Here is a 27227-nt window from a genome sequence, read left to right as displayed (position 1 = left end):
TCTCCTTTAACTTTCCTTTGAGGTGTTTCTTCATTTGGTGTCACAAGAAACAGATCCACTCACCTACTGGGGAGGACTCATTACAGGGGATTCTGAGGTCACTGTCTGAATCTGAAATATTAGTGTTATTGTTCAGTGCACATTGAGGACAATTAAAAAGGGGCACATAAGACAAAACAGAGGGGTAAAGCTGATTGTAGGAGAGCTTATGTCACCATTTACAGTTTGTGTACTGTTTATTCCCTTATGATTGGACTAATCTTGAATATATTACTTCACTCTTCTTCTTATGTTCTTTCTCATTCCATAACAGCAAACATAAACTCTGAGCTTTATGTTAGTCATTCATACCTTTTATGCACGTATTTTAGATTCAAATGCCCAGCCCTATTTTCTAAGAGTAGATAGACATTATTTCTTCCTTGATATCTAATGGATGAGAGAATTATTTTTTAAAGTTAGCTTCTCCCTTTCACAAACAAATAGATTTTTCCAAATCACAATTACCTGAGGAATCAGATGGGTAAGTGTGTATAATGGAAATGAAACTCTTTTGTCCCCTCTGTGAAATTCATGCCTGTACTACACTCTATATTTCACTTCTGACATCAGATATGGAGTATTTTTCAAACAGGCAGTTCTTCAGTTTCCTAAAATTAAACTCAATTCTGGTGCTAGCTAACTGGTGACAACATCAGATCCTGTAGGTTAAGGGCTCAGTCCGAAAAGGCTGCCCCCATTTCAGATGCCAGTTCCAAGTCCAGTGCTATCTGACTGACTGCCTATCAGTCAGTGATAGGCATGATCCTCTCCCCAGGTTTGATAATTGTTAGAATGGCTCACATCACTCAAGAAAAGTTTACTTACCAGATTACTGGTTTATTATAAAAGGATACAACTCAGGAACAGCCAGATGGAAGAGATGCCAAGGCAAGATATGAGGGACGGGTGCAGAGCTGTCATGCCCTCTCTAGGTGCACCATCCTCCCAGCACCTCCAAGTGTTCAGCAACCTGGCAGCTCCCTGAACTCCATCTTTTGGGTTTTATGGAGGTTTCATTACATAGGCATGATAGGTTAAATCCCTGGCCATTGGTGATGGGGCAGGGGATTGAAAGTTCCAACCCTCTAATCAAATGTGATCAAATACTTGATTCCCATGGCAACCAGTCTCTATCCTTACGGACCTTCCAAAAGTTACTCATAACATAAACTCAGGTAAGGTTGAAAGAGACTTGTTATAAATAGCAAAAGGCACTCCTTTCACTTTTATTGTTTGTATTACTTAGGAAATTCTGGGGGCTTTAGGAGTTCTCTATATAATGTTTTAACCAATGAGGGACTCCATATATGATAGTGGTGGTCCTATAAGATTATAATACCCTATTTTTACTTTATCTTTTTTTTTTAGATATAGAAATACCACTGTTTTACAACTGCCTACAATTTTCAGTTGAATAACATGCTAGACATATTTGTAGTCTATGAGCAGTAGGCTGTACCATAGAGCCTAGGCATGTAATAGACTGTACCATCTAGGTTTGTGTAAGCACACTCTGTGATGTTCACAGAAAAACAAAAATAACTTAACAACAAATTTCGTAAAACTTATTCCCCATTGTTAAGCAATGCATGCCTGTATATATTTCTCTCTCTCTCTTTTTTTTTAAGAGATAGAGTCGGCCGGGCGCAGTGGCTCAAGCCTGTAATCCCAGCACTTTGGGAGGCCGAGACGGGTGGATCACGAGGTCAGGAGATCGAGACCATCCTGGCTAACACGGCGAAACCCCGTCTCTACTAAAAACACACACACAAAAAAATTAGCCGGGCGAGGTGGCGGCGCCTGTGGTCCCAGCTACTTGGGAGGCTGAGGCAGGAGAATGGCGGGAACCCGGGAGGCGGAGCTTGCAGTGAGCTGAGATCTGGCCACTGCACTCCAGCCTGGGCGGCAGAGCGAGACTCCATCTCAAAAAAAAAAAAAAAAAAAAAAAAAAAAAAAAAAAAAAGAGAGATAGAGTCTTGCTTTGTTGTTCAGGCTGGTCTTGAGCTCCTGGCCTCAAGCAATCTTCCTGCCTTGGTCTCCCAAAGTGGTAGGATTGTAAGTGTAAGCCACTGCACCTGGCCAATATTAATTATTATAAATCAGTATCACAATAATCAACATTGTGGGTGTTTTTTCATCATCACTTTCTATGCCCTCATGTCTCTGGATTCATCTAGGAATCCAGGTATAAGCCAAACAGTTTGTGGCATTTATCAGTTTCCCGTCAAGCAAATGAGCACCTGTTCCAATTTGAAAAAGCAGACTGAAAAGGGAAAGTTTTCTGGGCCGTGATGAGAAGTGTTCTCTTTCTTCAGAGAAAGCCACGAGAAGAGATGTTTTTACTTTTCTCCTGGGCATTGTCATGTGGCTATAAGGCTTGGAACCACTGCAGCTATTTTGTTGTTATCCAGAGGAAGATGAAGCTCACATATGGAAATCACAGAGAATTCCAGGGATCCAAAACTGGAGCTACTAGGTAGAGTTCATTCCCAAAGCTTTCTCTACCTTGGTACTTTTAATTCTGTAAGCCAATAAAGATTCTCATTCTGTATGCTAGGTTGAATTGGACTTTATCTTACTTTTAGCCAAATTCCTCTCAGTTAACACAGTGCAGAAGCAGAGGTAGAATGATTGTGTTCCTAGTGTTTTTTTAATTTGTTTTGTTTTGTTTTTATGAGACAGAATCTCACTGTGTCGCCCAGGCTGGAGTGCAGTGGTGTGATCTCGGCTCACTGCAACCTCCGCCTCCTAAGTTCAAATGATTCTCCTGCCTCAGCCTCCCAAGTAGCTGGGATTACAGGCATGCACTACCATCCCCAGCTAATATTTTTGTATTTTTAGTAGATACAGGGTTTCACCATGTTGGCCAGGCTGGTCTCCTGACATCAGTCTGAAGTCCTGACCTAAGGTGATCCACCCTCCTCGGTCTCCCAGAGTGTTATGATTACAGGTGTGAGCCACCACACCCGGCCTGTTCCTGATGTTTGAATCCACTCTGATCATCCAGCTCACTCGCGGTGGTTCAGAGCATCACCTCTGAGACTGCCTGTGATGGTACGGCATTCATACATACATGCCTCAGGTCATCTTCCCACTGATCAGGCAAGGCACTGTCCTTCTTCTTAGGCAATTTCTACTGTCCAGTGTAAACCAAATATAAAATTATGAGTTTCTGAATCAGCTGGGTGGACCCATCTTCTGGGCCCAGAGGACCCAAAGAAAACTTGAGAAACCATTTTAGGCAATGCTGGGAAGGAGGGGTCAGACATGTTTCATTATACTTTCCTCCTGTTGGAGTTTAGGCAAAATTGACCAACATTAACATTAAAAGAGAGATCTTAAGAGTAACAAAAGAGGCTCTTTGTGGCAATAAGATTCCAAATTCCAACCTGACTCTGGTGTAGCATCACATGACAGATAGCAGGCCCGGCAGGAAATCGAAGTATTTTACCCCAAAATATGTTTCTTTGACATATTTTAGAAAGGCCCTGCACAGCTGTCTCTTAGGGAAGAAATTTGCATTCTGTAGAGAATCTCCTTCCCTTACTAGTTTTTTTCCAAAGAGTCTGGCACCTTTTAAAGGTCTGAATAGAAATCATCTGCCATCTATTTCCTCTAAGGGTGGCCACCTATGAGATTTTATCTACATAATAAAACCCTTGATCTCTGCAACCCTTTATCTTAAGCCACATACTCATTTCTATCAATTCCAGGTCTTTAGATAATAACTTAACTCTTTCAACCAATTGCATATCTTGCCAAGAAAATCTTTGAATCTACCTGTGAACTGTAAGCCCTCACTTCGAGTTGTCCTGCCATTCTGGACCAAGCCAATGTATACGTCACATATATTCATTAACATCTTAAGTCTCTTTAAAACATGTAAAACCAAGCTGTAACCCAACCACCTTGCCACACGTTCCCAGGACATCCTGAGACTATGTTACACGTCATCATCCTTATATTTGGCTTGGAATAAATCTCTTCAAATATTTTACAGAATTTGGTTTTTGTTGTTGTTGTTGTTGTTAACACTAGTTTGGGCTGCTCTACTTATAAATTATAACCTCTTTCCCCACCCTTTTTCTTCTTCATCTCCCTTACCCAGTCCTGACTTGGGCCAGGAGTGAGTGGCTGACTTAGAGGTAATCTGTTTTGAGCAATCAGATTATCTGTCTTGTGAATCTGATATACAAATTATTAGTGAGCATGTTAACTGGAAAGTTGGATGGATTGCAAGCTTGGAGTGCCCATTTTTGTGCCATGTGCAGAGTAAAGAAAACTTCTGGCCAGAAGCAGAGTGGGACACAGTCTTGGAGACCAAAGCATTCCAGAAAGGCAGACCTTCTGCTCCTGGTTCAGGTCTCACATGAGGAATGGCCCCTACCTTCCTGCCCTTGAGTTCTAATGTTACTTCCTTAGATAGCTTTGGATGGCTTCTATTTCCTGTAACCAAACAACCTTGACTGATCCAAAAAGGGGTCATGTTCATCTCAATTTACAAATGATGCAGTCAAAGATGAGAAAGGTTTACCAAAGCTGATTTGTAGCAAGCTGGGATTCAGCCTAGTTTTTCTAACTTTATAACCTTTATTTTTTCCATTTCACTTGCTGGTTAAATGACCAAGAAAGATCAATTCATCTACTTTATTCCTAAATATTCTGTGACTGTTGCCCATCAGATATCAGAGAAAAGAGAATTAGTCTTTAGTTGCTTTGTGACATCCTTGATGAAAATTGAATGGATTACGAACTGCCACCCTGCAAATTCAGTAGGAAACTGGGTAACAATCACTATAGGTCTGTATACCTAAGTAATAAAACACAGAGTATCTTCTTTAAATTATTGAGGACTCTGACCTTAGTAGTGTTGCAAAAATTGTTAATTATTATGAAATAAATGTCTACTGATCTGCACAGCAGAGGGCTCTTCCACAAAGTTACCCATGTGAGAAGCAAATCCCACCGAAAAAGAGCAGATGCCCCTGGAAGTGTCGATTTGAGACTCATTTGAAGCCACTACTTGTTTTCTCTGTCGTGGCATTTTAATACTTATGGCCTCTCTCTTCTACACTCAAAGCTTCTAAATCTTCCATCTTATCTCAATTGCAGCTGCTCTGGAGAATAACTGCCCTCTTCTGTGGTGACTCCCTCCTTCTACCAGTCCCCCAAATTAATTTTAGCATATGACACATAGCCTCCAAATTTAATGAAAATCCACTCAGCCATTATCTGTGATGTGACAGACAGACTAAAACTTAATTATATTGACATGGATTTGAAGTAATGCTATCATATTTTGCTAGAAAAGGCATCTCTTTATGAGTGATGACAATTAGCAGTCAGATTTTGAAAACACAGCCACGGAGAAATATCTGCACACCAAAATATCATCCATACCTTTCGGACACCCACTGCGTCAGGGGTTGAATGCCATCTTCATTCACTCAGGCAATCCCACCTAGACTTTGGGTTAATAACCTTGAAGAAGTATTTCATTACATGTCAGAACAAGGAAAGATTTCTCATAATATTAAGTGGTGTCCTTATAGAAGGCTATATCTAGTTCTTTTGGTCTTCAAAGTACTATAGAAGTGATAAATAAAATATGTGTTAGCTGGTATCGCTACTTTGACTAAATAGATTTTTACAGTCTTCCTTCACCCTCATGCCCAAACAAAGGATACTGATAGACTCCATATCTATCTATCTATCTATCTATCTATCTATCTATCTATCTATCTATATATATATATATTTTTTTTTTTTGAGATGACATCTCACTCTATTGCCCAGGTTGGAATGCAGTGGCGCCATCTCGGCTCACTGCAACCTCCACCTCCCACGTTCAAGCAATTCTCCTGCCTCAGCCTCTCAAGGTATGCACCAGCATGCCCGGCTAATTTTTGTATTTTTGGTAGAGACAGGTTTTGCCATGTTGGCCAGGCTGGTCTCAAACTCCTGACCTCAAGTGATCCACCCGCCTTGGCCTCCCAAACTTCTGGGATTATAGGTCTCACTATACTTTAAAGGAAATATTGCATATAGAGGAAGCACAAGTGTTAGAAAGTATTAATATTCGTAGGACCTTTCCCCCACCCTATCACCTCTAATTCTCTTTTTGGTGGCTTCTAGGAAAAGTGCTTTAGTTAATATTTCACTAATCTTTCATTATACTCTTATAATCTTCCTTTGGAAGAGTTCTTTTACTCATGACCTCTCAAAGGTAAAGCAGGGATCTTATCATTTCGAATGCTGGATTGATGCTATCAAGAGATTTTCAGCTGATAAAGTCTTATAGAGAGATTACCACAGGCAAAGGCTCAGGCAAGAGAGTGAGGAATAGATGATAGGAGTTGAATTGGAGGATACTGCTGCAGGTGAGAGAAGCAGGATTGAGTATGTAGATCAGAGTGGAAATAACAAGAATGAAGAAAGAGGACACAGTACTGAGAAATATTATGAAGACGGGAATGGTTAATATAAAATTTCTTCTGTTCCAGAAGTTGGCAGATTTTTTTTTTTTTTTTTTTTGGTATATGTTAGCTAGTAAATATTTTTAGTTTTGTTGGCCAGTTTCAGTCACAACTATTTAATTCAGCCATAAAGATCCATAAACAATAACAAATAAATGGGTATGGCTGTGTCTGATAAATATTTACTTACAAAAAAAAAAGTGTTTGCTGATTTGGCCTGCAGGCTGTCGAATCACTTGTTTATAAAATTTGTACTACACTAGTTGAATATGGTATGCCTGATGACAAACCCAATTCTTACATTTATTAAAATTTAGAATGAACTAGTATTCTGAAGATTAGTAACTCCCTTTTTAAGCTTTGTGATTTTTTTCATATTTGTCCATTGTTATTTTAATAATACTGTAAAGGTTCAAATCTGCACATATGAAAGTAAGTTTGTTTAGTACATAGAGTTAAGCTTAACATACTTCTTCCCCATAAAAGAGGTTTCCATAATTAACTCTAGGAACCATAAACCCTGAAAACAACACTGCAATTCTGTGTGAATGGAGAGCCTGATCCTGTACTAAACACTTTAGGAGATTTTTCAAAGTATTGGGGCTGTTTCTGCTCTTGAGGGAACTGTCAATCACTGCAAATACTAATAACAGTAGAAGCCAGTCAAGGCCAAGTGTGGGGCTGCCTGGCTGATAAGTGGCACAGATACTGACTGAGGAAGTTGTGGGAAGCCGGCGAGAACAGGTGGCTGCTGGCTCCTTTGTGTTAGTTGGGAGAGTCCTTTGGTTGCAGGAAACAGAGACTCACACAGGTTAATTCAGGGAGTGAAGGTTTATTTTAAGAAGATTGGGATCACTCCCATTTGACTGGGCCTCATGAGAACCCAGAGGAGCCCTGCTCCGACCTTAGGGGAGAACTAGAAACATAGTTCAGTGAAGAATCAAGTACCCAGTGGTAGTCTCTTGGTCAGCCCTCTTACCTTAGGGTGCACCATAAAGGCACATCAGTGGCACCATAAATGCACATCAGTAGTTTCTGCTGCTTCTCTGATTTTATTTTAACTTTTATTTTAAGTTCAGGGATACATGAGGTTTGTTACATAAGTAAACTTGTGTCATGGGGGGTTGTTATACAGATTATTTCATCACCCAGGTATGAAGCCCAGTACTCAATAGTTATTTTGTCTGCCTCTCTCCCTTTTCCCACCCTCCACCCTCCAGGAGACCCCAATGTCTGTTGTTTCCTTCTTTGTGTTCATGAGTTCTTATCATTTAGCTCCCACTTATAAGTGAGAATATGCAGTATTTGGTTTTCTGTTCCTGCATTAGTTTGCTAGGGATAATGGCCTCCAGCTCCATCCATGTTCTCTCAAAAGACATGATCTTGTTCTTTTTTATGGTTGTGTAGTATTCCATGGTTTATATGTACCACATGTTCTTTATCTGCTCTGTCACTGATGGGCATGTAGGTTGATTCCATGTCTGTGCTATTGTGCATAGTGCTTCACTGAACATTTGTGTGCATGTGTCTTTATGGCAGAGTGATTTATATTCCTCTGAGTATATACTCATTAATGGGATTGCTGGTTTGGATGGTGGCAATCTCACTTTCTATATCTTGCACTTAAGTTCTCAGGAGAGTTGATGTTATTGGTCAAATCAGTGCAGTGCAGTGAGGAAGATGGGTGGTCTCTTCCAAAGAGTCATACTGTTACTCAGCCTTTTTTCCATCTTGTGCCTTCTCGTTACTTAGTGCCTTATAGTCCTCCCTATCCTGCTTGCAAATGAAGACTCAGGCAGCAGTCAGTCACAAGGGATACTGGGAAATGTAATCTACTAGTGTGTGCAGGAGGAAAGGGAAAGGATTCAGTGAACAACTAGTCGGTCTAAAAATACAGTAAAGTAGGCCTATAGATTATTGTCTATTTGCACAAGTGTCCTTGAACTTGCTTTTATTTGTTTTTCAAAGAGCCTTACATCTGTGAAATCACTAGGATAAGTGAAATAGAGTTTTCCTGGGCTTATTCCCAAAAAGGAAAATATTGTGGCTAATCAGACACAGAGAATCCAAAATGGTGGTAGGCTTCTCCTCACTATTGAATGTAAGCCAGCACCAATTTATAGACTCCATGGACTTTTTCACTACAAAAGAGAAGAACCTCTGTTTTAAGAGAGAAAGCAGGAACATACTGAAAGAAATGCATAGTTTTCATTTGTGTCATCTCAACAGCTAGTACTACCCTGAATTTTCAAGGATCCCTTCCCATTGTCAGTCCATGTAACCTCATCCTTAGATCAGAAAACACAGCCACAAAGACATGAGTTCAGGATAAGTGTCTTACAAGTCATACAAGAGAAGTAATATTCTATATGGTTGAGTCAAACATATGGAGACACTGGTCCCATCCCTGCTAATATCCAATGTGGTTACCTTGGATATGTTACTGTCTGCATTTTTGCCAAAAAAATGAATAATGTGTTTGTTCAAAATACATGCAGTACCCAACTTATGATGGTTCAATGCATGATATTTTGACTTTAGGATGGGTTCATCAGGGTATTAAATGTATTTTCAATGTAGAATATTTTCAACTTACAATGGGTTTATTAGGATGTATCTCATTGTGAGTTGAGGAGCATCTATACACAGCTGTAAAGGAACCTAAAGACCGACTGTTGTGTTTTCTCAGTGGTGCTGCTGGGTGATAGTAGTAGGAGAGGGACTCTTGTTCCTTTCTTGTTACCATTGTTAACTCCAAAATATGCCAGGCCTTCACAGTGGAAGGGTCTAGTGAGACTGGGTGCCAGAGAAAGCACCTGTGGAACAGACACCTATAGCATAGCCTAATAGACACCTATTGCATAGCCCTGCCCTGGGCAACAAGACTTTGAATACCTCCTCCAACTATGAGGTTCTAAGGATCTTCATTGATGTTTGATAGGCATGAGTTCTTAAAATTCTGTCCTGAATATGAAACTCAGGATTGGGAAATGAAGCAAGAAAAGGAAAGGATTTGCTTTGTGAAGATTCTATATCCTGGGCAAAGTGGTGACAGGTTAGGTTGGTCTTCAACCTGCCCTTCATTGAAGGACTGCCTGGACCCTCTCCTAAGGTACTCATTCTGGATACCCAGTTGGCAACAACTGTTCTTGGTCCAGCACCTTCTCTAAGTTGACACTTCTTTTTCTTGCTCCCCCTGGCCACTCCCCTGACATGTCCCTTAAGGCTACATTTAGGTATCTGTGCCTTCCAAGGACAAGCTTTAGGGAATGAGCATACCTCATCTAGAGGAAGGAACTAGTAAGACTCCCTCATCTGGCTCCAACACTGTTCTGGGCTGTAATAGTGCATTCTCACAAGGACAATCCAGAAACAAAAGTCCATTTATGACTCTGTGACCTCAAGGCGTGACTTTTGATTTGAGGCCACAGGGCAAGGGAGAATGGTAGCGTGGCAGGCAAGGAGGGGCTGACAGCACCTTGTGCAGTCGAGTTCCTGCAGCTACTTCCTGCACAGAAAGACTTCCACTCTGCAGTCGTAAAGAGCTGGCCTTGACAGGGAGTTACTGATTCCCCAGGACTTAATTGATATAAGAAATAGCATTACAAGGAATTAATTAGAAGCCCTTGAGTCTTGACAAGAGTTTGTTACAGGCTGATGTGCCTTTTTATTATAAAGCTAGGGAAGCGAATGAGGAGGAGAAGTACAGAGGATGTTAACCATGAAGATGTGGAAGAGATTTTGTAGACAGCCTGCAGAGTGGCCCCTGCATAATGCTAGCTCACTCAGGGAAAATTCAGAGACTCTCATGAGTCCTAAGATCATGAAGAAATAAGAACATGAAACAGTTCCTGACAAGTCCCATAGCTTAACTGGAAGAAAGAGAACCTCTTTGCTTATGAAACATCCTGAAGCTAGCGTAAAAGTTAAAGAGCACTTTGCTCTGAAAGAGAAATAGAGGGATGGAATGGGGGAAGGGACATAGTCATTAGGGTAAGTAAAGTAAAACTGGCTTCCCCACTTCCTGAGACCACAGGACATCAACACAGTAGAAACATCCAGAATTGTCTCTAAGTCTTACTCCTGGGAATTCACCCCACAGGGATAAATCAGATCAATTAGTACTGGCCACCTAGTGGCAGAGTGGGGAACAACATGCTGATCTGTGTGTGGGCTGGGAGGTTTAATATAGTCCATATTCACAATAGAAGCTAATTGTTATAAAAATGTTAAGAGGGGGCATAAAATATTTTAGAGCAGGGGAAGATTTTTAGCATGAAAACAATATATTTTTTCACTTAAACAATTCATCCAGCTCAGAATTAGATGATCCTGAGTATGAGGATAACTGAATATAGTAACCAATTCTACATCTTCCATGCATGTGTGTATTTAAAGATTACAATTATTATGCTATTTTTAAGATGTCTGTTCTAGATAAAGTTCTTCCATGAGATACTACTTTTGATGTATTCTGAAGAGTGCTCTCATGCTGGGAGAATTCAGTGCTGAAAATAGCTTTTGGCCTAGAGTTGAGACCTGGGTAACCACCCCCAGCTTAGCTATGCGAAACTTGGGTGATTGTCAGAAAGTCATTTACGTATCATGTGGGGATGTTTGTGTATGTGTGTGGGGAGTGTGTTTGTGATTGTTTGTAGTGTGTGGGCATATGTATAAATATATTTGTTAAGTTGAAGCAAATACAGTAGCCCCCCTCTTATCCATGGGTAATACGTTCCAAACTCCGCAGAGGATGTCTAAAACTGCAGATAGTACTGAACCTTATATACACTATTTTTTTTCTATACATACCTATGACAAAGTTTAATTTATAAATCGGGTACAGTAAAAGATTAACCACAATAGCTAATAATAAGACAGAACTTTTATGGCCTGGTGTGGTGGCTCACACCTGTAATCACGGCACTTTGGGCCGTGATCACCTGAGGTCAGGAGTTCGAGACCAGCCTGGCCAACATGGTGAAACACCCTCTTTACTAAAAATACAAAAATTAGCTGGGCGTGGTGGCATGTGCCTGTAATCCCAGCTACTCGGGAGGCTGAGACAGGAAAATCGCTTGAACCTGGGTGGCGGAAGTTGCAGTGAGCCAAGATTGTGCCATTGCACTCCAGCCTGGAAAACGAGCAAGACTCCATCTCAAAAAAAAAAAAAAAAAAAACAAAAAAAAAAACAAAAAAAAAAAAACAAAAAAAAAAACCAACAACAACAAAAAACAAAAACAAAACAAAAAACAGTCATAACAATATACTGTAATAAAAGCAGTGTGAACGTTTTTTTCTGAAATTTTCCATTTCATGTTGGACCACGGTTGCCCACAGTTAGCTGAAACTATGGAAAGTGAAAGTGTGGATAAGTGGAGACTACCGTATGGGTATCCTACATACCTCTCAGGTGGTACTGAGAGAACCCAGCAATGAGTATTGAACACCCTCTGTGAGCTGAGTTCTGGTTCATCCCAATGGAAGGTATTAGAGAAGGATGAACAAAGTCCCCGTCCAATCTAAGTGACAACTCTAAGACACACATGAAATAATGATCAACAACATAAGTCATCACTTGGCCACGGCTTTAGGATATCTTAGAGAATACGCAAAATAATGAACTCAACCCAGATTTGAGAATTTCTATGGTGTTAATGCTAGTACCTTGTGTTTCCCCTGCAATACTCAATCTTTGACGTTTTCCACTGAAATTGCTTGCTTTACCTGCCTCCAGCCCTCCACAAATGTGTGCACCCTAGTCCAATTCCTTCTCACCGGATTACTTGCTCAAATTATCTCTCGAGTGTAGCCCTGTGAAACCCACCTGATCTCTTTGGCTCCCACGGTACATTAACATATATTCGTACTCATTTTTTGTCCAAATCTTTGTTTCTCTTTCTGGAGGAGCCAGACAGGTCCATGAATGCCCTTCCTACTGCCCTAAATTCCCTGAATTCAATTGATAAGGTTGGAAAAACGGGGAAGTTAGCATGGAAGTCAACTGCCAATTCAGGCAGGTGAAGGAGTTCTAATTCGGTCAGGACACCCGCTTTGTCCTATTCAATCTGCCTTCACATTTAAAGGGCCAGTTATAAAATTACCCCATCTTCACAAATTCATATCTAACCAACTGGAAATTATTTTCACTGCAAATGTGATTGATTTTATAGAGTCCTGTTTTTTAATCAGGAGTACTTCTAATGCACTGCAGTATTTGTTTACTCAGTGACCAAGAAAATTGAGAAATATAGGTTAAACAAAAACTTCATGAAACATTTTTGAAAGTTTCTTTGTAAATGGTAAACAGAGTCAGTTGAGGGAGGAAGGAGGAGGAACTACTAGATGGCACAGTGATTCTATTACTTTAAAGCATTTTAGGAACATTTCTGTTTTATAAATTAAGATTAATCTTGGGCCTAGATATAACATATATATTCATTATGAGCTATACAGGTCCACGAATGCCCTCCTTACATTCCTATGAATAAAATGCCGTATATATCTATACATCTGTATCTCCATCTATCTATCCATGCATCTATTAGATCTATTTATCTATCTATCTATCTATCATCTATATTATATTTAGGCCTATACATAATTTCTATTTTATAAGATAAATTCATCTGTATAGGCATTTAACTAACTCTAGGTTAATGATATTCTGAGATTACCTGATTATATGGCAGTTGGATCTAGAAGTCAATCCCAAGCACTGAGCCTAGGATAAGGTTAACTTTGCTGTAGATTAATGTCAGACATTCTTCAGGAATCAAAACTACTTTAGTATAATCTATTGATGATAATTAAATATTTTGCTATTCGAGTCCTATTAGTTACTGACTCCAGACTCCTTTTTTTCCAAGAGAGGTTGTTGATTTAATAACTGTCAGCCAAAGAAGTTCATCAGTAGCTGAAATCCATAGCAAGTTAGATCATAATGAATCTTAAATTTTAGAAGGAATGTTTTAGCAATATTGAGTCACAAAATAAAAAGAGTTGAAAACAAAATCACCTTGAAACTTCCATCAGCTCATTAGATTCTCTGAATTCTATAAAAGAGATAAATAATACCAAGTACAATTGAGACTGGATAAGATCTTATGGTGGAAATCTCTCAGATTCCTTTATTCCGGGAAGATAATTCTGAGCTTGAGAATTGAGTGTTTTCTCTCATGGACGTTGGATTGAAAGGCTATTGTATCCAAGGATGTTCACTGTGGCATAACTCTTGCTGTTTGCACAACCTGCAAATGATCCAAAGCTCAGAGTTATAATTAAGGACCTTGTTACACCATAAAAGATTTTCAAATTTTAATCTATGACAACCCACACAGCACTCAGAGCTTAAATACTTTATTGACCAGGCTGGCAGGCTGACTCCTCTGTTGGAGCTGGGAGAGTCTTGCTTCAATTTATCTCTCCCACACTACATATTTGTTGTCATAAATCTTTTGCTAGGCTCTTTGAGCATTAAAAATAGCCTGGCATTGCTGGCTTTCCTTGTGGTACCATGAGAGCCAAATCAAAGGTGCCAGCCTCCTGTGATCTTTCCATCTTGCGCTGCAGCAGGAAACGTTTACATCTGTCCCGACCCTCACTGTCTAAGTGTCAACTCAAACAACAGCATTTCCCATTCAGAGTTCGGCTCCATCTCCCCAGATGCCTCCCTTATCCAGATAGGGCAGCTGAACAGCAGTCTGGCCCGAGCTGTTCCTCTGCCAGCCTGGATCGGTTCCCTTTTCTCGATGGTGACTCTGGGTGGTGTGTTTTCTTCGTTTTGCAGGGATCCCGCTAGATGGAGCAGAATAGCTATGCTGCCACCAGGGTCCGGCCTATGAGTTTTCACTAGGACCACCGGAGGAGAGAGGCGGAGGGAGCAACAAAGGGCCAGAAAGAGTTTCTGGAGGTGCAAAACAGAGGTCATTGGAATACAGGTTCAAATGCAGATCAGAACTAGGTCAAGAGCTAGAGAGTGACTCCACAAGTATCAGTCAGGTTGTTTAGAGAAGAGACCAACGTGTTCAGATAGAATGCTATTTTATGAATTTCCTTCTTCAGATGTGAGCATGTTATTTGGTTTAGATTTTTATTTCAGTAGTGAGTAGTAAGAAACATTATGGGGGTCGTCCCACAGACACTAAGGGGAAATTCCTGTGTCTCGTCCTTTTTCTTCTAAGCTCTTTTTCTAATCTTTTGTAAAATCAGGTTTATTGGGATATAACTGTTATCTAATAAACTGCACATATTTAAAACAAACAATTTGATAAGTTTTTTATTTGATGGTTTCCACGAGATAATCATTTCCATCAAGATGATGAAAATATCCATGACCCCCTAATATTTCCTTGGGCTCTTTGCACTCCCTTCCCATCCCACTCTCATCTCCAGGCAACGACTGATCTGTTTTCTGTTAGTATAAATTAGTTTGTATTTTTTCGACTTTTCTATAAATGGCATCAAACAATATGCGCTCTTTTTGTTTTAGCTTCTTTCTGTCAACACGATTATTTTGGGATTTATCTGTATTGCATCATGTATCGATGGTGATGGATGCTGAGCAGCATTCCATTGTGTGGATATACTACAGTTTGTTTATCCATTCACCTGGATAATGGACATTTGAGTTGTTTCCAGCTTGGAACTATAACAAATAAAGCTGCTATGGGCATTTGTGTACAAGTTTTTGCATGCCTTCATTTCTCTTGGTTAAATATGTAGGAGTAGAATAGAGAATAGCTACTCTTGGGTAGATACCTGGAATAGGTTTATATGAAAGAGTATGTTTGACTTTTTAAGGAACCACCAAACCCTTTTCCAAAGAGGCTGTACCATTTTATATTCCCACTGACTGAGAGTCCCAATTCCTCCACATCCTGACTGGCTTTTGCTGCAGTTTCTACTAGGGCACATCAATGCAGCAGCCTGCAGGGCCATCTGCATCAAACATAGCCTCTTATCTCTGGCCACACATCAAAGAGTCAAGGTTTTGGCTGGACGAAGAAGAAAAACACAGACTGAGGGATATTAATGACCTAACATGAACAGAAACTATCTATTTTGTGAGCTTCCAAATAACTAAAGAAGAACTTTTGCAGTATAGTGTTTGTCAGAACCATGGTGTAATAAATTAATGTGGATCAAAATGTCTGGCCATTATTATTCAAGAAGAAAGGAAAGTACATATGCTTTGTCTTTCTTTTTACAGAATCCAGTAAATGTTATTTGTAGACTGACTAATATGTGATGTTCAGAGCTAGAAACATCTACTTTAGACAGTTCTTAACAAAGAGAAAAGTGGTTCTGACCATGGTCATTTAGCCCAAATGCCTAGAGCAGAATTCCCTTCTACCTTTTTTCAGAACACAAGTGCCCAGAAGCTCACTACCTCCTGGGGAAGCCTGGTTCTAGTCAAGAGTTTTGTTCATGGAGCAGATTTTTATCTAAGGAATTAGTAACTACTGGCCTGGGCACATGAAGTAACTTAGACTCAGATGGTCCACATAACACTGCTCAAACAGAACAAGTCCACAGTATAAGGAAGCTAAATCAGGCTTCAGACGATAGCACCTCTTTTATTAGGTTAGTGCAAAAGTAATTGTGGGTTTTGCCATTAAAAGTAACGTCAAGAAACCACAATTTCTTTTGCACCAACCTAATACTTCTCTTGTTTTGTACATCTTAAAATCGTATAACCGGGCAGTATCTTAGGTCCACTGGGATCTCGGCTCTGGGGCTTAGTTATCCCAGAGCTAACCATCCTCAGCACGGTGCTCACAGAGAAATATTGTGAGTTTCTGTAGTCATTTCCACATCACACATCTCAACAGAGAAACAAAAAAATCCACATGGAAAATCTAGCAGACCTACAAGCTAGAACTAGGTGGGAGACTCTTCACCTGCCCCCAAAACTAGTTTATGTGCATGTGACAAAGCGGGCATTTTTATTGTTCAGAGACTAAAACACACAGAAAATTATAAAGTGCACAAAAGGATTTTCCACACTGCTGAACCTTGCAAAGTGTTCACAGTTGAGTTCCCCTTTTTGAATTCATTATCTCAAGGCAGCATTTGGTTTGGAAAGCCGGGGCAGCTGAGCTGAAAATGTGTATTGTTATTACTTGAAGTTTCTGAGAATAACCTGCACAGACTGCAGTGTTCAGAACCAGTTTTGTTCTTTGCAAATTCTTTGTCAATGAACTTTCTCTTATTCGAGTCATTGGCAAACATGAGAGCCTATGTTAAATACTGATTTAGGGCATATTCCTAATCATTTGTTTTACTAGCATGTATTTTGGAAAGCTACTTGTAGCTGAAGTGGTTGTGAGTACTTTCCCTAAAATTGTATCACTTTCATTTTCACATTCTTTAATTTGAAATATTCTAACCAGGGTGTGAATATTTAGATCACATCCACAACGAGTCCTTACATAACCACTTTTCTATTAGGTTATTTTCCTTGTAGTCCCACAGATATATCATCTTCACTTCTGCCTTCTATGCCTTTCCTCACTTATTTTTCTTGCTTTTTACCATCCCATTCCTGCTTGTCATTCAGTGTGTGCATTCCTGCCCCTTCTCTAAGACTCATGAAACCATCAAAGCCTATAGAGACCTCTCTTTCCCCTGACTCCCTATGACAGCTCTTTTCTGTCCTATTAATCTGACAGCTAATGAGGTGGTGCTTCATGGCATCTCTTTTATTTTTAATTTTGAACAACAATTTAAAACGTGTTATTATGATTTAATTTTTGATCTGTTTATATCTTGCCTCTCTAAGTAGACTGAGCACTCCTTCAGATCGAGGGCTACCTGTTTCCGCCATTTAGTGCCCATACCAGCATCAAATCTTGCTGATTTCACGCCCCAGTTTGTGAATGGTCTCACAAGAGTTTATTTAATGGAGCTGGGAAGTGAAGGAGTTATTGAAAAGCAGAAATAAATTGCTGTTAATTGCTGCCATTTGCAATTTGCAATTGGAAGTAGCAAGGTAAATGTTAGTGCACATACATAATACAATTGTATTGATTGGATTGTCTTTTTCAAGATTATTGTTGCAATTAAATTGACCTTTTGCTGGTACAGAAATAACTTGTTTAATGAAAACTGAACAAATGAATTGGGCATAACTTGAATATAGAAAATAATCAGAGCATTGGAGGTAGGTCTTTGTTAAATCACAACAAAGGCCAAGTATGGACCTGTTAGGTAGTTGTGCTCAAATGAAGAAATAGCTCTTAGGAAGCCAAAACCAAAAACTACGTGGTGGTGATGTCATAATACCACACACAGGGCATGTAATAAATTTGATGTTGCTCTCTGCAGCTCACTGAGCATTGAGGGATCTTCTTGGGTGCATTAGGCATGATGCTAGATCTAGAATCACTTTGCAAGAAGTAAGCACTGTGCAAAGGAAAGGATTACTCAGGCACCACTTCTGGCATCTGCACATATTCCCTAGCCTTAGCTCCAGGCCACTTACATTAACTGGTGAATTGCAGAACCTCTGAGACCCTGAGACACGAGATTATCTAGGATAAGAACCAAGGCTTATGGCACCTTAGGAAATACAATTCTTCTTATCTCTGCCCAGGATCTTACATTACAAATGGGAAATATTTCACTGAATACATCGGATCTTTGGTGACCATCTCCTCCTTGATAGAATGTCATTTAGTGAGTTTTATACTGTGCCCAGCACCATGAGGCAATGAAGAAGTGGTGAAAATGAGAAAGAACCAATATAAAGGGGCACATTGCAAGGGAAGGATGGAGAAAGCTTTAAGATCTTGATAACATTCAAAAGCTCTTCTAAAGCTGCAGACAGTTCAGATAATGAAGATGAGAATGAGGTGCATACGCTGATTCCTGCTGATGTCCAACAGGGACAAGAACATTAAATTGGGAAGTTTTGGACCCTCTGTTGCCAATAGCACTCATAATAACTGTGTTTGCTGTACCACTTTGACCGGTACATTTAAACCTCTCTTTCCTGGCCTATGAAAGGAGATTGGAGCAATTAACCTCTCAGACATCTTCAAGCCTTACCAATCTCTATAATCAATTATCCCAGACCTCCTGTGTGAACCTCCCACACCTGACTATCTTAGAACTGACTGCTGACCACCACTTACAGACCTAAAAGATGTCAATGAGCCAGACCAGTAGCTTATCTTGAGCAAGTCTATGCTTTTGGACTGGGGAGATAGTGCCACATCTTCTGCTTCTCTCTCTCTCTCTCTTTTTAACTTTTCCTAATCAGAATCTTCTTCTGCCTCAAACCTTATTTTTCCATTCTTCCTTTTTAGAATTCTCTATGTTATCTTTCTTGGGTTGTTTACATCCAACTTTCAGATCCCTTTTAAATGAATATTTTTTGGCATGTACAAAACACCCATAAGCGTCTGTAACTTAGATTATGTAGGTGTCTATCCAGGATTTAATAAGGCCTGAAGTCTGGAGGAAAATGAAATTAGAGGAACTAAATAGATTCTTATATTGGTTGGATACCAGAAACCCAGAATAAATATCCCAAGTGGCCTTACTCTGCAGGTTATTGAAATCTAGAATTTCTCACTGAAGCAATCTGCATGTTAGAATTCTAAAAGCCCTTTAAAATTGGCACCCCTATCATTTCTTTTTCTTTTTTCTTTTCTTTTTTTTTTTTTGTGGGGGAAAGGGGCTCATTTTTCTGGACTTTGAACTACATAATGGCAACTGTGGCTATGCTTGTGCCCTATCTCTTTGAGATTTGGACTAACTAATGGGTGTCCCTGTCTGCCTTTATTATTTAAGAAGCTCTCTCACCATTCCTGTCATAGCCTCTTTTATGCCTGGCCTACTGAGCAGAGGTTCATCCTTCAGTTGGTTAGCAAACTTTTGTCAAGATAGATGGAATTTTAGACTTACTCTGAAGTGCGGTCCCTCTCCATCTGCTTTGGAAACAGCTCACAAATTCTTCTTGTTGTTTCAGATGTGATCATCAATCTCCTGCCAGAGGAAATTAAGAACTGTTATTTGTTTGTTGGGCAGGAGAGATTCCAGAGTTTTGACCCCTAATTCATTCCCTACTCTTTATGCTTTGGCTGTAACATCTAACTAAGGGTTTGCAGGGTCTTCTTTTATTTCTTCAGATTCGTTGCATTAAAAATTGTTTTATCCCATTAGTGTCTCATTTCATCACAGTTATTAAAAACAAACACAGCCACTTTGTAGCCCAGCTTTGTCTTCCATCTTCCATCCACTGTGCTGCTTCCCTGGAGAGTCTGTCTCTCAGCAGCTGCTGGTTGGATCATTGAGGCCTTAACCCAGGAGAAGTGGCATCTCTCTCAGAGGTGCTGACTGTAATTGGCTGGTCCCTTTGCCACTGTGGGTGGTAGCAAATGTGTCTCCAGGACATAAAATATTGGTCCCCAGAATGTGGAGAGAGAAATGGCTAAAGGCCCAGTTTAGTAGTGAAGCAATGAGCTTTATTTTTTTAATTATTCAGTAAGTTAAGAAAATGTTTGAACTTCGGGTCTTACTGCCATTGCTACTGATGAGGAATAACAGAGGTGAAGGAATATTGTTTGATAAAAGTGGAAATCCATATAATTTACATGCTGAACATTGTGATTGCATGTTCAGGTGGCAGAGTCTGATTTACTTTTCTGCTCAGGGTTTTGACAGAAAGAGCCTGCAGTGCCCTTCTCTCCTCCATCATCAGCAGGCTCTTCCAGCAGAAAAGGTGATGATGTGGTTTCATTTCCACAGCATACTTTTATTTTTACAGAGAGTAACCTGGAAATCAAGGCAAACCAAAACACAAAGAGAGGGCCAGAGTCTGTGTTTGACATTGTTATTCTCCTTTTTTTATTTATCCTTCCTCTGACCATTATGATAGAGTTCTAAAGAACCTGCAGGAGCATTGAGACCAGCTCCTCATTTCACAGGGCATTCAGGTGGATTACTCAACATCACTGAGCTTTTTATTGACAGATGGAGAGCCAGGATTCAGGCTTCCTTACTTCTCTTCCAAGCTTTGTCCCCAGTATTGATTTACAAAGGGAGCTCTTAGGGAATCAATCAAAGACACTGGCATACTGTTTACCAAGGGGTTAATAGTGTAATCATTGTAATCACTTGTTGAGGATATACTTTGTGCCTGGAACTTTCCTAAAACTGGAAGATCGTTTTAATCTTAACCAAAAAACTACTACTATTATTATATTCATTAAAGAAGAAGAAGAAGACATTGAGATACAGTGGGTTTGATAGGTGGCTTATGGTCACACAGTTGGTGCTTTGCGGATTGGGAACTCAAGTCCAGATCTGTGGGATTCTAAGATAACGTATTCGAAACTATTACATTCAGCTGCCTGTCAACATCCTGGCCTGTTAGACATTGTTGTGATCTATGTGCATGTAATTTCATAGCCTGCTTTTTTTTCACTAAGCATCCCATGTTATGAAAAACCATAGCATACTTGTTATTAAAAATTCTTCATAATTATTATATTTATAGCTTAATAATGTTATTTCTGACATCTTGCTTTATGTTATCTGTTTTTTATATCCTCTTAATGTTTTCTTTTTGTTATTTTTTTATTATTTTCTGAAGCAATTTGCAACTTATATTTAACTAATGATGAATCGAAAGAATTGAGCCATGTTCCAGCCCCTCCTCTCCTATATACAAGATGGAATCATTTGCTTCTTTGTTTCTTTGCCTCATCCCCTTTCTTAGGCCCTGTGTCTTTAACTTGAAGCTCAAAGCACTTTTTACAACTTTACTATTTCTGACACATTATACACACACACATTTGTAGATAGATACATAGATGGGGGGAGAGAGAGAGAGAGAGAGAGAGAGAGAGAGTGTATGTGTGTGTGTGTGAGTGTGTGTGTCTTGAAATAACTTTATGACATGTTAATTTGAGTGACTGTAGGAAATCCACATGGAGATGCCCAGGAGACCAGCAGCTCAGGAGTCAAGTCCGGCTCATAGATATTCCTTTAGGAGTTATTAGCATATAACCAGGAATTATTAGCATATGATCCATTTAAGGTTGCAGAGATGTTTCAGGGAGTAAATGCAAAGATCGAAGAGAAGCAGGCTGAGGAGGATGGGAGTCTAGTGAACACCAACATTTTAGAGACCTATGATAGTGAATGAGAAAAAGGAGTCAGAGAAGTCAGAAGAAAATTAAGAGAAAGGGGTTCTATTCATTGGAGCAGAGGGTTCCAGGAAGGTGGAATGTTTTAGAGAACATACTTGGAGACTGCCCCCTGGATCTGATGCTATGGGCCATTGGGGAGGTTAGTAAGTGCCATTCCATTGGGATAATGAGCATGCAGGACACAGGGCTGTGGCTGAGGAGAAAATAAAAGGTTCAGAGGCAGCCTGCTTTCTCTCTCTATGCTGAGCTTCTGGTTCTAGCTCTAGCACTAACTATTTAGTAACTTTGGGCAATAATTAATCTTTCTGAACCTCAGTTTCCTAAGCTCTACAATTTAGGGAAATGGATTACAGATGTCTAAATACACTCCAATTCTAATGCTACACATACTATGATATTGCTAGGGAGACCTAGACACCCAAGACAAATACTTCAAGGGGAAACATTAACTCTAGAGTAATCCTCAACTTTTGGGCTAAATGAGTCTTAAGGGAGGTCAAATATCTGATCTTCTGAATATTGCTGTTTTTATCTGTACCATTTTTATACTTTAATTTTAGTAAAGAGTGATTAGTGTACCCTTTTAATATCTCCTCAATGGTGTTCCTTCCCACAGGTTTATGGACAATTTTAAGTAAGTCCTTAGTAGCACTGATGCGGGGATTATTAGAACCCACATCTTCGTGTCCATCTAGTCCATGTACCAACTACGTCTGGCACCTGATATGTTCCTTAAACTTTACATCTTGTTTTCTCCTTCTTTGAAATGCCATTTGTTAAAATAATGATATTTAAAGCAACAATCAAATTGGTACCACAGAGGGAGTTTGCTCAAATAATCAGTCTTGACATTCATTCCTGGTTTGGTGTTCTACCACTCCAATCACTGGCCTCTGTTCAGAGGCCCCCACCAACTTCCCAGTTTGAGAAATGGAAATCTGTTCAAAGAGAGGGACCTCAGTGAAACCCTCCCAAACTGTGTAATGAAAAAGGAAGGCTCTAGCGGGCTCCCGTGGAACTAGTTAGGGTGATGACTCCCATTACATTATAAAGAAAGTCAACCAAACCAAAGATCCTAACTTTCTACACGTGATATAACTTCTCCTACAACTAGCCACGATCTGATCCATTTGACTCTGGCTCTCTTTGTTATTGGATGATTGTTCATTTCTGAATTATTGGAAGGCTAAAAACAAAAATAGGAAAAAGAAAATGGCAGACAGCAAAACCTGCTTTGGGCCCCGTATATAATCCAGTTACATGAGAAGTACTACCTACAAACAATTAAGAGTCATTGGAGCTAATGGATTTTTCTCTTTCTGGTGGAGTCTAGTCAACGTTTACCAGAAAATTGCCTTAATATTTTTAAATCCCTATTTTATTAGTAAACTTGTAGATAAAATGTCAGCGTTTTAAATGGCTGCAGTGTTAGTTATTTTAATTAATTTTCAGTCAAAAGAAGTTGATTTTATCCACATTATTGCTTGCAAATTGTTAAATTTTGTTTGTATAATAAACTTTTAAAACTTTCTAGAGTTAATTCCTCTGGACAAGCTTCAGCATGTTGCTTAGACCTCTATTATAATACTTAAAACATCCTATTAGATGTTGTGGTAAATTATTTACATCTCTCTATGCCTCACTATTTTGGCAGTTCTTGAAGGAAAATGATTAAGTCTTGTTTATTTATTTATTTATTTATTTATTTATTTATTTATTTACTGACCCTCTTAAAGCTGGAACAGAACCTTGTGCATAGTTACTGCTCATTAAATATTTTCTGGATTACTAAACTCTGAGGAGGTGTTAGTATTAAGAAGATAATTTAAATACTTATCCATTTGGTTATATGCCTAATTCTTTATGCCTTTAATTTTCTGTTTAGTGGCACCATTTATTCCTTGCTTTGTGAGGTGCTAGCTAGAATCTTTGCTGTGTAATGCTTAGTTCTTTAGAAATTCAAAGTTCTTGGCTCAGCCTCTTGGGTTGTCCTGCCTTTTATAGATGCAGTAAATTTGATCACCATCAAGGGCTGTTAAACAACATGCAGTGATAAAAATAGTTCCCTTTGCTGACATTAGGTGTTTTCTGAAACAGCTCGATAAATTCTGGTCAACAGAAACTCTTTGTGATTTCAAAAGTCGGAAAGTGAACTGTTGACATGGATCTGGGCAGATGGAAAATAAATTGCCCTGTAGTTGCTCAGAAATATGTCCTAGGTGCTTTCTACCATAACTAGTAGTTGACTGTGCCTTCAGTTGATGATGTTACAATAGAAGTTATGCAAGCTCACAAGGTTACAAGAGGACTTGTAGGAGGCAACTTGTTTGCAAGGTGACGTATCTGCAGGAGGCGTAATGGGTAGGGTGAGTGGGAGTGGTAAGTTGGGGAGTTTTGCAAAGAGCATTGATTGTAAATTTCATTTATCGGGTTCTTGAGAAGGAGAATGGTGATATTGGTAACTGCAACAAAGAAACCCTGGCCTTAAAATAAGACCGGGAAGCAGTAGTAGCAGATGTAGCTCTCCTTTCCTACTTAGTTTCTATTCCAGTCCTTCCTGCATTTAGCAAACTTCACTCCTCAAACTATACTTTCACATCACCATTATCTTTATTATTTATTATATTAAACCCAACCCAAAACAAGTAGAAAAATACACCAAACTGGAAGTACAGAGGCCAGGTAACTGGTATCTTTCTGTGTCTACCCAGCCAGGTAAAGTTGAGCAAGTTTCATAACCTTTCTGGAGCTATCGTCTCTTCTTGAGAAGACTCAATTTGCACTACGTGATATCTAAGTATATGTACTAAGACATCTCAATTAATTTTCAAGCCCTTCTATTTCTCATGACCACCCTGACTTTTTAGACTTGTTTCCTATTAGTTCTAAAACAGGGTATGTCCAGATACAAAACTTTGTACCTGCATAATAGTTGTTTTTTGTTTTTGGTTTTTTTTTTTTTTTTTTTTTTTTTTTTTTGAGACAGAGTCTCACTCTGTTGCCCAGGCTGGAGTGCAGTGGCACGGTCTCGGCTCACTGCAACCTCTGCCTCCTGGGTTCAAGCAATTCTCTGCCTCAGCCTCCCAAGTAACTGAGATTACAGGCACCTGCCACCACATCCGGCTAATTTTTTTGTATTTATAGTAGAGATGGGGTTTCACCACCTTGGCCAGGCTGGTCTTGAACTCCTGACCTCATGATCCACCCACCTCGGCCTCCCAAAGTGCTGGGATTACAGGCATGAGCCACCGCACCCAGCCAATAGTTCTTAAAATAACTTTTGAACCTTTGTTGTGGAGCCTCAACTCCCTATTTCTGTGCTCTCTCACCTTGCATGTCCTCATCTTCCTTACCTTGCAGGCCCTAGGAGGGATTGAGCTGCATTCCAATCTACCTGCTGTTCTTTTGCACTGGCTTGGTTCTAATGTGTATCTCCTTCACCTCTCATGCTCCCCAGTCTACTCTCCTCAACCTCTTTTTGTTTGTTGCAAACTTCCTCAATCAAAATCTCTTTAAAGATTTGATTCATTATCATCTCTTTGAGAACACAGTATAAGAGTAATAGATTCTGAAAGCATCATTGTAGATTGAATTTACTAAAGCACTTTAATGATAATCAAGAATCGTAGGATTCTAGTCCCAGATCTGCCACAAACAACAAGGCCATTATCCACTTTGGGCCCCATTCTCCTACTTTTGTATAATGGCATAGAGATAGGGTTGGGAGTTGAAGTTTAGCAGAGAATGTATATTCTCAAACATTTTCATGGGAAGGTAGAGCAGCATATAAATAAGTAAGATACGTCTGGGGTAAGATCATAGAGAGTGCTGAAGACTGAAAAGAGGCATTCCATTATTTTTTTAAAGTAATTTGCATGCCAAGCCAAACATGCTTGCCAGTTGAATTCAAATCCTAGGCCTCTGATACACAGGTTATGAATTTGGGGGCCACTGTAGTACCTTTTCAATCCAATATACATATTTGTTCTTCAATTCTATCTATATCTCTATTAGATTACATTACAGTATTATATGTTAACAGCAATTTTTTGTAAGTTTTTTTTCTTAACCTGTTTCATCTGTTTTGACTCTTGACTCATATATTATGTGCATTCTTTATTCATTTTATAAGCCCCTATAACACCTACCACATACTTCTGCCCACATTGATTCTCAGAAAAAGCTTGCTGAAATTTGCATTGAAGAGGGCTGGGAACTAAAAGTTGGAAATACTGTAGAAAAAAATAAGAAAGAAAGGATGGAGGAAAAATATCTGAAACAGAATAAGAAACCACTGTAAAAGTGTAGCCAAAGTATAGGGGAGCTAGTTCAGGGACTCTGCGCAGGTCTGGCCCTTTGAGCCACATCAGAACACAGGTTTCCAGAGCTAAGCTGAGCTAAGGGTCTTCTGACCTAGTGTTTCCCAAATTGTGGAGCCTAGGAAGAAGACAGATGAGCACCTTTTTATTTTCATAGCTGGTCATTTTAATATACATTGGAAAAGTTGCTTTGTATTTTAATGGGTGTTAGAAAAATACAGATTTCCCAATTACAGAAGCAGTGGGTTTTTCTTTTTAAATTTAGAAAAGCATTAAATAATAGGTAGTGTATAGATTTAACAAAGTCATGAAAATTGTATTTAAATTATTAAGTTTGAGGAAATTCCTTTGTTTTTCAAAAGAAGAAATTGACCTGGCCAAGATCACACAGTGAGTAACTGGTAGAGTTGGGCTACATCTCAAATGGAAGAGACGGAACCTGGGTACTTGGTGCTCTCACTCTCCCTATGAGTTGGATGGGTTTCATATTCCTCCTCTTACTCTGCTGTTCATGCAGAAATTGAACGTAATGAGCTCAAGCTTCCAGGGTTGTCCTGAGCAGGTCCAGGGGGATGAATGGGTCCTGACATGGCAGGAGTCCCAGAAATGCATGTCTCCTCCACATGTTACCCACCAGCCTTCCTGTGTCAATGGATGTTCATCTTTCCACTGATCTGTGTTTGAGAAAATTGATTTCCTAATCCTTTCATGGTTAGCAGAAAATTTAGATACATCTTACATCTGTGTTGTTCTTTCAAAATAATTTCACCTACAGTATCTGTTTGAATCCTCATATGAACCCAGGGGGTTAAGAACAGAATGTGTGATTATCCCCGTTTTCCACATGAAGAAAGCCAGTGCCCCATGGTAATACAGTGATTCCATACGGGCTCCGGTGCCTTTCTTATAGCTCACTGCTGTTTCCTCTTTCTCCTTTCAGAAAGAAAGAATGAAAGAAAAACAATGTACACTGATCTAAATGAGCTGTAATTGCTGGGCTTCAGTCCCGTATTTATATTTTATAATGCTGATTTCTTTCAAATAGATTTGTGAGCCATGTCTGTAATGAATTCTCCCAGGAGATAAATGACTAACTTGTTTCAAAGAGAAAATTTGTCCATCAAACTCGCGGGCCTTGTCTTGAGGTTCAGTACTTCTCTCCTACCCCAACTTTGTTTATGCCATGTCTGAATAAAAGATCCCACGTTTCCCTGAGGTAAAAATAAGTT

The 27227-nt window shown here is 39.5% G+C and overlaps 1 protein-coding gene across 2 annotated transcripts in view; it reads left to right on the top strand.

Annotated features, from left to right (window-relative positions):
- Positions 1–27227, top strand: part of CTNNA2 (catenin alpha 2) — a 1167663-nt gene that overhangs the window by 730577 nt on the left and 409859 nt on the right.

Source organism: Macaca mulatta, chromosome 13 (genome assembly GCF_049350105.2).
Source record: "Macaca mulatta isolate MMU2019108-1 chromosome 13, T2T-MMU8v2.0, whole genome shotgun sequence".
Taxonomy (NCBI): domain Eukaryota; kingdom Metazoa; phylum Chordata; class Mammalia; order Primates; family Cercopithecidae; genus Macaca; species Macaca mulatta.
This window is presented reverse-complemented; position numbering and strand designations above follow the sequence as displayed.